General features: G+C 45.7%; 1 pseudogene; it reads right to left on the reverse strand.

The window, feature by feature from the left end:
- Positions 1-3,292: 3,292 nt before the first annotated feature.
- Positions 3,293-3,357, reverse strand: LOC113923250 (annotated as a pseudogene).
- Between the last annotated feature and the right edge of the window lie 7,475 nt (positions 3,358-10,832).

Genomic DNA, 10,832 nt, shown 5'->3' on the forward strand with positions numbered 1-10,832 from the left:
CAAAGATTATCACTGTGTAGTGGAATTTAGGATGATTTTTATCTTCTCATTTACACTTTATGTTCTATTTAATTTTCTACTGTGAGCATACGTGGTTTTCCTTATCAGGAAAAATAAAGTCATTCACATTTTGGAATACATAAAATGCACTGTTGGCATTTTTGAAATGTTTAAAAAGAATAGTTTCTCAATATACACATATGTCAAATCATTACGCACACGCCTACAACCAACATGATGTGTGTCAACTATGTGTCAATAAAAGAAAGAGTTGGTCCGCATGCATGATATTCCATTCTAAAAGTGGTAAAACTTTAGTGCGCTGTTTACTCTGTTTCCTCACCCCTCCGTGTAGGTTCTACTAAAACCTGGAATTTAAGATGGAATTTAAGCCTGAGATTTGTTTCTGTTTTAATGATGCTGCTTCCATGTTGGAAATTCTGAACAACCGAAGCCCACTGAAATAGTTAGGGCCAGGCGGAGCCAGACCACCTGGGTTTGATCTGGATTGCGTCGTGCTCTATCTAGTTCTGTGATCCTAGCTGGGTCGTGCAATCTTACTTTGACTCATATTTAAATCTGGGGTGATCATAATACCTACATCATAAGATTAAGGATCATTGTGAAGGTTCAGTGGGTTGATACAGTTACAGAAAGCACTTAGGACAATGCCTGGCTTAAAGCAAACACTCAAAAAAGGTTTTCATTTTATTTTTTATTAAAATTCACAGTCACATCATCAATTATGTGCACTTACTGTGCATTTTATTGGTTTACTCTTAAATTGCACATCTCCCGTTTTGGATCCCATTCTCTTTTTTCTGGAGTAGATCCTGAAAAACTTTTTCCCGAAGTATTGACTAGGGGTTAGCTTTGCATGTCTTTGTATGCACAAAATTGTCATTATTTTGCTACCATCCTAAACAAAATTCTTCATGAGTCCAGGTGGGTTAGAAATTATATTCACCAGGGCACCTGGCTGGCTCAGTTGGTGGAGCAATGCGACTCTTGATCTCGGGGTTTTAAGTTCAAGCCCCATGTTGGGTGTAGGGATTACTTAAAAAAATTTTTTTAAATCTTTTTTACTTAAAATTTAAAAAGAAAGAAATTATATTCACCTAGAAGTGTGTTAATGTTGTTCCTCTGACGTTTCATGTTATAGACGATGCTGGATTTTAGGCATCCTGAAAGGCCTGAGATTGACAGCTATTATGACTATTATGACCGCCCACATGACCCTAGACAGATGACCTAATCTCACTGTGCTTCATTTCCTTTCTCTGTAAAATGGGAAAAATAACAGCACCTACTTTGCGAGTTGTTACAATTGAATGAATGAATGAATGAATGAAAAGCACATAGAATGATCCTGGGCAGATAGCCGGCCTTCAATAAAATTAGCTAGCTATGTCATAAAGTTCAAAGGTCTTTAGACATTTAAACATCTTAAGAGGCAAAGAAATACAAAATCCAATCAATGATTTGGAAACTAAGTTTGCAGATTTCCATCAACAGAGGAAAGAATTAGGTAATGATAGGACTCAGTTCCAAGGATATGGACCAAAGCAGTCACAAGGGCTCTGAGATGACCCCACACAGAAGGTCTTGAGATAAGCATCTACACATAGTCCTTCCATCGAGGTCATGGACGAGGACCCAGCATATAGATCTCAAGTCATTATGCAACATCAAACAGCTGACTAAGTAACCTCAAAAATTGCTCAAATGACCTGACAATTTCCCTGGTGAGTAAGTACTTTTTACTCCCCAGGAAGACTTACAGAAATGTAAAAAGAACAAATACCAAAGTGTTAATATTTGTATGTTAACGTGGTTTTGCTATTATAGCCTTATAATGTTAGTGTGAACTTGGGTTATTAGAATAACAGATTACCTTGTGATTCCAATTTAAAATACATAATTGAGGGGCTCCTGGCTGGCTCAGTCAGAGGAGTGTGCAACTGTTGATCTCAAGGTCGTGAGTTTGAGCCCCACAGTGGGGATAGAGATTACTAAAAAAAATAAATAAATAGGGGCACCTGGCTCAGGTCATGATCTCAGGGTCCTGGGATCCAGCCCCATGTTGGGCTTCCCGCTCAGCAGGGAATCTGCTTGTCTCCTTCTGCTCCACCCCCTCAGCCCCTCCAACCCCCTCACACACGTGCGTGCATGCTCTCTCTCTAATAAAATATATAAAATCTTTAAAAATAAATAAATAAATAAATAAATAAAATATATAATTGAATGATTGATCTGAATTTAAGATTTTACTCTTTCATACATTATACTGGGACAGCTCATCAAACCTCAAAGACACCATATCTATAATCTAAATGTGTTAAGCTTATAAGAATCACTTAAGTTACTTGAGAAAATTTGTCCCCTGATTATACTTAGGAAGTTGAGAAAATATACTATATATGATGGATAACGCAATAGGAAACAGTTACAGGAGTTTATGTTTGTAAATGAGACCAAAATTGATCCAAAGCCTCCCGAGAAGTGATTGCTAAAATTTGCTAGATCTATAATTAAAATAATAAATTATTTAAGCTGCAATTAAGAGCTTAAGGACAAACTAGGATTTTTCTTTTTATGTATAACTTTAATAAATTGAATAGTAATTTTTAAAACCTAAGCAAACCCCCAAATAATCTTCTCTGCACATAAAAATTACTTTTTAAAATATTTTTTTGGGGTGCCTGGGTGGCTCAGTCGGTTAAGCATCTGCCTTTGGCTCAGGTCATGATCTCAGGGTCCTGGGGTCAAGCCCCACATCAGGCTCCCTGTTCAGCAGGGAGTCTGCTTCTCCCTCTCCCTCTGCCCCTCTTCCCAACTCACACGTGCCCCCACGCGCTCTCTCTCGCTCTCAAATAAATGAATAAAATCTTTAATAAAATAAAATACTTTTTAATTGAAATATAGTTGACACACAATGTGACATTAGTTTCAGTTTACAACACAGCAATTTGACGACTCTATACGTTCTGCCATGCTAACCACGAGCATAGCTCCCATCTGTTACCCACAAAAACTACTTTTAAGGGCATCAAAAAATATTCACGTTAATGTTTATATGTGTGTACGGGTTTGAGATTATTTGAGACAGTCTTTTTTTTTTTTTTGAGGGATAAAACAGTTTAATTTAGAAATAAGCTTTGGACAGCCTCCCAATCGGAGGGGAGCCTAAGGGCCCACCCGTGGAGAGAAAAGCCCTCATGGAGGGTAAGGCCCCCAAGTAGGGAGAGAACAGCCCAGGAGCTGCTTCCAACAGTACCACGAAGCAAAAATATGCTCAGGGGCCATGCTAATCTTCTCTGTATCGTTCCAATGTTGGTGTATGTGCTGCCAAAGCGAGCTGGAGACAGTCTTGTCACCTCTCATTTCTGTCTGTGTGGGGCCAAGAATAGGACAAATTCCCAGCAGGCCCCTGGGCTGACCTCCCAGCCCCCTTCAACTCACACAGGAACTGGGCACGGGTCACGACTCTTTGGGCAGTACGCACCCATCACCAGCCACGGGTCACACAGAACCTGGAAGACAGAAGTGTCCCCAGCCCTATGGGACTAAGGGTATGGCTCACAGTGTTCCCCAGAGGCATGGCCCATCTTTGTGTGAGAAGCGGCGATGTGCAGACCCGTCCCAGAGTGGGGGGCTGAGGTTGTGCCAGGGATCCTGCTCCCTCCATGGCTCAGAACACGAAGACCAGGGGCGCCTGGGTGGCTCAGTGAATTAAGCGTCTGTCTTCAGCTCAGGTCATGATCCCAGGGTCCTGGGATCCAGCACTGGGCTCCCTGTTCAGTGGGGAGTCTGCTTCTCTCTCTCCCTCTGCTGCTCCCCCTGCTTGTGCTTTCTTGAGCGCTCTCTCTGTCAAATAAATAAAATCTTTTTTAAAAATAAAATAAAATAACTACATAATCAGGCTAACATAACTCTTTTGTCCTCAGGCTGTGGCCTGCCTGTTCACCTGAGAACACCACACCACTGGAAAACCCCTCTCGGCAATGTCTGGGAGGCCCACGTGTGTCCCTAAACCCTGGGGACCCACTCCCCTCCCACGGGATCTGGGATGCTTGGCTGGCACGGCACTCTCTGGCACGTTCTCAGCTGTCCATGCATTTTGGAGGCACAACTCAATGAGACCATTAGAAGGATTCTTTCTAAGTAACCCCTAGAAGTTTATGTTTTCAGACTGTCCCAGAACTGCCATGTCACAGTAAGATTTTGATCTTTATTATCACTCATCCTAAGGACTGCCTCAGGACCCCAGGAAAGGAGGCAAAGGTGATGTGACCACTAGAGAGACTCACGTCCAGGCTGGTCCTCACTGTGAGCAGAAGCAGGGATCTGAGGCCAGGATCTGGGAGAGCAGGCAGTCAAGCAGCCCGGCTTCTCTGGCCCCGGGGCTGGCCCACTGCTCCGGCCCGGGCAGGGACCACACTGCTTGACAGAGCTGGCAGAACAGAACCAAAAGAAGCACCAGCCCCTTGCCTCACCCCCTCTCAGATGCAGCCTCCTGGCATCCACCTGTCCCATTGCCCCAACCTCTCCTTGCCTCAAAAAAGAATCTGGGAAACTAACACCCCCCCCTTCCCCAACAACTGAGAAGTATTTGAAAAAGTTTCCCAGCATAACAGGAAGAGCAGCAAGAGGACAAGTTTGCACAGAGCTGGGGGCAGTCTGCTGGGAGATAAAAGAGAAGGTTCTTCTCATCTGTTTTGCATTCTCCAGAAGAGGGAGGGGTCATCAGGGCCCCCCGGGGCTCACACGAGCCAGAATCATTCCTGATTTTATTTGTAATTGCTTAGGAGTCAGTTCCCTCCAACCTTGGCCTTGACCATCCCCGGCAACAGTTCTGTGACCTTGCTGGGGGCCACCAGCCTCCACAAGCCAGATTGTTATCCAAGAGAGAAACAAATCATTGTATTTTGGGGTATCTTTGTACAGAAGCTTAACATTTGCCCAAACTAACTAGCATAACGGGGAAATGGCTTCCTCCCCCTTGTCCACCTTTCTGTTGGAGGGTACCCAGGCTTGGAGATTCTAGAGATAGCTCTTTCCATGTTTATTTGTAGCCTCTGCCTCCCTGGATGTACGTCGAGGAGGCTGGGTGGTGGCAGATTTGAGAAGCGGCCACCACTTGGCACTCGGGACCTCACCAACAACCCAAGTTAGGCTTTGCCTCTGCGGCAAGCTCACCGTGATGGGTCCTTTTTCCTCTTGCAATGAGTTTTCTCCTGGAGCTTCCTTGCTGCACTCAAAACAAAGACCGAGCTCTCCTTCGTGGCTGTAAGTTCTGCGTGTGGGGTCCCTGCCTTCCTTGAAAACCTCAGCCTCCTAACCACTCCATTCCAGCTCCACTGTCTTCCTTCTCTCCCTCAGATATGCCAAGTGTGTCCCTACCTCAGGGCCTTTGCACTTGCTACTTCTTCTGTTTGGAAAGCACTTCTCCCAGATCTATGCAGCTGCCTCCTTTTCCTCATCAGGTCTTACTTAGATGTGGCTCCTCAAAAGGCCTGCCTTGACCACCCTAGCTGAGCACCCGACCCGCACACTCTGTTCCTCTCTACCGTATGACCTGATTTAGTCTTTTTATGATACAACTCTGGCCTGAGAAATCATCTCCTCGTCCTGTGTGCTCATTGTCTGTCTGGTACCCTCATAAGAATCTAGGCTTCTTGAGGGCAGGGGTCTGTCTGTCTTTTCTCTGCCACATCCCCAGCACTTAGGTGCTAGGCTCATGGTTGGTGCCCAGTAAGTATCAGCTGACTGACTACCCAGTGTCAGGAAGGTCCCTGCCCTCAGAGAGCTCAGGCTTTACCGGATTTGATGAGGGACCAAACAGAAGTCTCCTGTGTTCTTGGAACTCTGCAAATCCTCAAATGGGGGCAAATGAAGGCTGGCTAGTTCTACCTGGAAGGCCAGATATGGCTTCATATGGAAGGACTCCCCAGAACTGAGTTTTGAAAGATATGTAGGTGCTTCCCAGGTGAACCAAAGGTGCAAAGGTATAAAAAAAAATAGGGACCATTCAGGAAACAGTGGGCAGACCAAAAGAAGGGTTGTGCAGGATGGAGGGAAGGGAGCAGAGACCATCAGGAGGGACTCCTCCACCAAGAGAAAGAAGTTGGGTTTCCTTCTAGAGACAGCAACTGGCTACCGTGAGGATTTTTTCCCTGTTGATATTTTGGCTCCTTCCTGTGTTGAAGAGTCTTAAACAGAGGGATGACTTGGTCAGAACTGCATTTCCAAAAGATCGCTCTGCCAAAATTGGAGTTTCCTGTGTCCCTTGCCCAATTATGACCGTATTCAGGCATATTTCCAAAAGACTCTACTGCCCTCTTTCTAAAAATAGTTAGTTTTTCTTTGGGGGCACAGAAGTTTGCAGCACGATCTTTCAGAAAGAACCATACATGTTTCAATTCCTTGAGACTTACATCGTCACCTGACTGCATGTCTTCAGCTTTTTTGGTCCAGTTTCGAAAGTCAAATTACATCACATGGCAGAGCTCATGAGGTAGTAGAAGGAAATAGAGGGTGTCTGATGGACTAGAACTTACGCTTTGTTCAGCTCAGCTCTGCGTCTCTCGTGTTTGGATAGAAACCCAGCATCTGCAACAGTGAGGTGGACTAGTCCTAGTATCTGGCCACTAAGATTGTTTTGAGGTTTAAGTCAATTAGTATCGTGTATCAAGCACTTGGAAGAGTCCCTGACACATGATGAGCACTATATAAAGTGTTTGGTGTTCTCTCTGACCAACACAGATTCGATTTCTAGAGTTGACCAAATAAACTGAGTTTCAGTGGAAGAAAAACATCTAAGTATATACACTGTGTGTGTGTGTGTGTATGTCCATTTCCCTTTAGCTATGAGCCAGCCTGGGGCATATATGTACTTCCACTCCCACTCTCACAGACCTACTATGTGCCCAACAGAGTTCCAGGTGCCATACATGTGTTATCCCATTATTCACACAGTAAACCTACAAGATAGGAAGGATTATCCCCATTTTACAGATGAAGAACACTGAGGTGCAGAGAGGTGCACAGTTCAAACCGCACCTGTTTGCACCTTCATCCCTCCCTGAACCTCAGTACCTAGAGGACAAAAATCCCATCCTTTCCAACCCCCTGCATTCCCAAAGCCCAGCAAGGGGGTACCCAGTGAGTGTTTGCTGGGTCTGTAGCCCTGTATATGTTATATAAACATTACTCTTGAAAAATTACTCTTGAAAGCCCTTTCAATGGTCCGCTTATGTAGCCAAAACATATTTATTGAACACCTACTATGTGCAGGGCCCTTACCTAGCGCGGGAGATAAAGTGCCCCAGATGGGCAGAATCCCCGTCCCCGTGGAGTTTGGAGTCTAGTGAGGCACTGACTCTATGGTTAATATCACATCAGATAGTGTTAAAGGCCAGGAAGAAATGACAAGGTGACTAAGGGAATAGAGAGTGACAGGCACTACTTTAGATAAGGAGGTCAGAGCATACCTTTCTGCAGAAGTGAAATTTGAGCAGAGCTTGAAAGAAGTGAGGAAACAAGACATGTGCCCATCAGGAGAAAATGTGAGTGTTCCAGGCAGAGGGAATATCAAGTGTCAAGGCCCTGGGGTGGGAATAAGCTTGGAGTTTGCAGAGCCCGTAAAGTGAAATATACATGGTATATGTATATATATACTCACCCCTTCACAGCGGTATCTGCGGGCTACCTAGAACCCCTGGGGGGGGATCCCCTTTGTCAAATCCTCACTCCCCGCCCCCCACCTAGGCGCTGTGTGCTTTTCCTTCCAACAACCAGCACCTGCACCTCTCCTGACTTCCCCAGGATACTGAAGCCACTTTGCACACTGAGGTAGAAAGCAGGAAGTGCCTGGAAATTGACATCTGCCCTCCTGACACCTTCTCCCTGAGGCCTTTAACCAGTGCCTGGAGGTGGGGGGAAAAGTATGGAGGAGTGACTTTCATTCCAGAGCTCCCCTGCAGGATCAGCCTGGACCTGAGATGACCCCCTCTGTTCTCTGCTTGGCTTCTCTCCTTTACGGGTCCTGTTTCACCCACTCCCTTAGCATCCTCATGGGAGCACATCCTTGCTAAGTCACTTGACTACCTGAAACAAATATATAATGGGTAGTGTTGCAGAACACAGTAATGAACACATCTGTAGAATGTTTTCTGTTTTTAAACGATGGCAACAAATACATAGATTTGGCTGTGTTGAGTTAAATGCACATAAGATGATACCCCTACTGTATTATATCCCCCAGTCCAGCCCTCCGGGACCCCCATGAAGGCCTATGGCCTGTGGCTCTGAGCTCAAAGCCCTGCCTTTTGGCATCAGGGAGGGGATGGTCCACTCTGGGAAGTGAACTTGGAACGATCTTCAGAGAGACAGGAGCTAAAGATATTCTTTTCCAATTCTGAGTTTCATCAAATGATGAAAACTGAGGAGAGGGTTGTAGGAACCCTCAATGTACAGCCACCCCGTCAGAAGTCTGAGTAATCCAGACTCGCTATGAGTGCCTGAAGTGGGGAGTCTTGCGGGATCTGCGCTAACTCTGGATGCTAAGGTGTCAATTGGACCGAAACATTGGACATCCAATTGGTGTCTAGAGAGCTGAAAATCCGGTTGTCGGTGTGAGGAGCAAACCCACACACTGGGTGTCAGAAGTGCTGTAAAAAGAGTATCAGATCAAGGACTCCCTTTGATGAACTCAAAGTCCACTGGTTAGGGACCTTAATCACATCGCAAAAGCCCTTACCTTTTCACTTAACCTGATCATGGGAGAAAAATCCAGCTCATTCCAAGTGCCATCCTCATTCAGGGGAGGGGGTTATGCAGGACCAGCACAGGGGCCAGGGGAGGGGGCACAGGGAGGCAGGAATCTCCAGGGCCTTGAATCCTGCCAACTCTGACCAACAGCGGGCCGTGGAAGCAAGTTGTGTAACTTCCAAGGCTGGGCCTCAGGAGGCCTTGCAGTGTTCTTCACCTCCTCATATGGCTCCGGCAGCCCTGTAAGGAAGCCTGCACTGGACTGCTGAATCGTGAGAGGCCACGAGGAGAGCGAGGTCCAGCCAATACCCAGGACTAAGCCCCCCGACATGTGAGTCAACTCTGGCCATGTCTCTGATTGCAGCCCCATGAAGGGCCCGAAGCAAGACCAGGTAAAAATAAAACAAGACAAAACACACATAAAACTGCCCAGCTGAGCCCAGGCAACCCACAGAATCATGAAAAATAGATTCTTGTGTATGAAGCCAGCAAATGATGGTGTTTTGTAGCACAAGCTAACTGAAATGCCCTCTCTCTGGGCAGCAACTCGCACAGTCCAGGAGATTAAACTGTTCCCTTTCAGTGTTGGACCAAATCTCAGAAGGACAGGCTGTGGAAGAGGTACAAGGAACTTTTTCTCATAGAATAGAGATGATCTGTGAGGCGCCCTCGGTGCCTCAGATGGTTGGGCATCTGCCTTCTGCTCAGGTCATGATCCTGAGGTCCTGGGATCAAGCCCCACATTGGGGTCCCCGCTCAGTGGGGAGTCTGCTTCTCCCTCTCCCTCTGCCCCTCCCTGCCTTGCTCATGCTCTCTCTCTCTTTCTCTATCAGGTAAATAAATAAAATCTTTATTAAAAAAAGAGATGATCTATGAGAGGTGGAAGAATTCAAGGTGGAAGGGACTTTCTCTCATTAAAGCTCCGGCTGACCCCTCTACCTGGGCTGCCTTTCTCATTCTTCACTTGCAGGCAAATTCATCTTCAGCTTCCAAGGCCCCAGTCCAATGACCCCAGCTCTGAGAAGCCCTCCCAGCCTCCTCTCCTCCAGGTAGTGGGCTGCTCCCTTATCTAGTATGATGGTTCATTTGATTTGTCAGCTTGCTGGGCTCTGAGATGCCCAGATAGCTGGTAAAGATTATTTCTAGTGTGTTCGTGAGAGTGTTTCCAGAAGAGATTAGCATTTGAATCCACAAGCCACCCTTGCCAATGTGCCCTGTTATCCTGTATCCACTGTGGGCCTGAACAGAACAAAAAGGCAGAGGAATGGTGAATTCTTTATCTTCTCAAGCTGGGACATCTATCTTCTCCTGCCCTGGTTCTCTGCCTTTCCAATCAGGGCACTAACACCCGCCTCCTCATACTTGGGCCCTCTGCTACCAGCTTCCCTGGTTCTCCAGTTTGCAGACTTCTGGACCTTCATAACCACATGAGCCAATTCCTATAACAAATCTCCTCTTAATGTATTTCTGTATACACCCTAATGGTTCTGCTTCTTTGGAGAGCTCTAATACATTCAGATTCCCAAAGCATCCTCTACGTACATTTTGTGGTAGGCTGCATATGCCCCATCCAGCCAAGGATGTCCACATTCTAATCCCCAGAACCTATGAATATGATACCTTACATAAGCTGTATAATATGTTACCCTAGGGTAAAAGGGACTTTGCAGATATGATTAAGTTAAGGATGTTGAGATGAGATAATCCTCAATTATTTGGGTGAGCCCAATGTGATCACAAAGATCCTTATTAGAAAGAAGCAGGAGGTAAGTCAGGGGAAGGCAAAAGTAAATATTGGAGTGATGCAGCCACGAGCAAAGGAATGTCAGCAGCTTCTAGAAGCTGCAAGAGGCAACGAATGGATTCTCTTCTAGAGCCTCCAGAAGGAACCAGCCCTGGGGATATCTTGACTATAGTTCAGTGACGCTGATTTGGGATTTCTGACCCCCAGAACTTTAAGATAATAAGTCTGTGCTACTTAAAGCTATTAAATGTGTGCTAATTTGTTACAGTGGCCATAGGAAATTACCACATGTTTATTCTAGCACTAGTCACACTAT

This window comes from Zalophus californianus, chromosome 9 (genome assembly GCF_009762305.2).
Source record: "Zalophus californianus isolate mZalCal1 chromosome 9, mZalCal1.pri.v2, whole genome shotgun sequence".
In the NCBI taxonomy this organism is placed as follows: Eukaryota; Metazoa; Chordata; class Mammalia; order Carnivora; family Otariidae; genus Zalophus; species Zalophus californianus.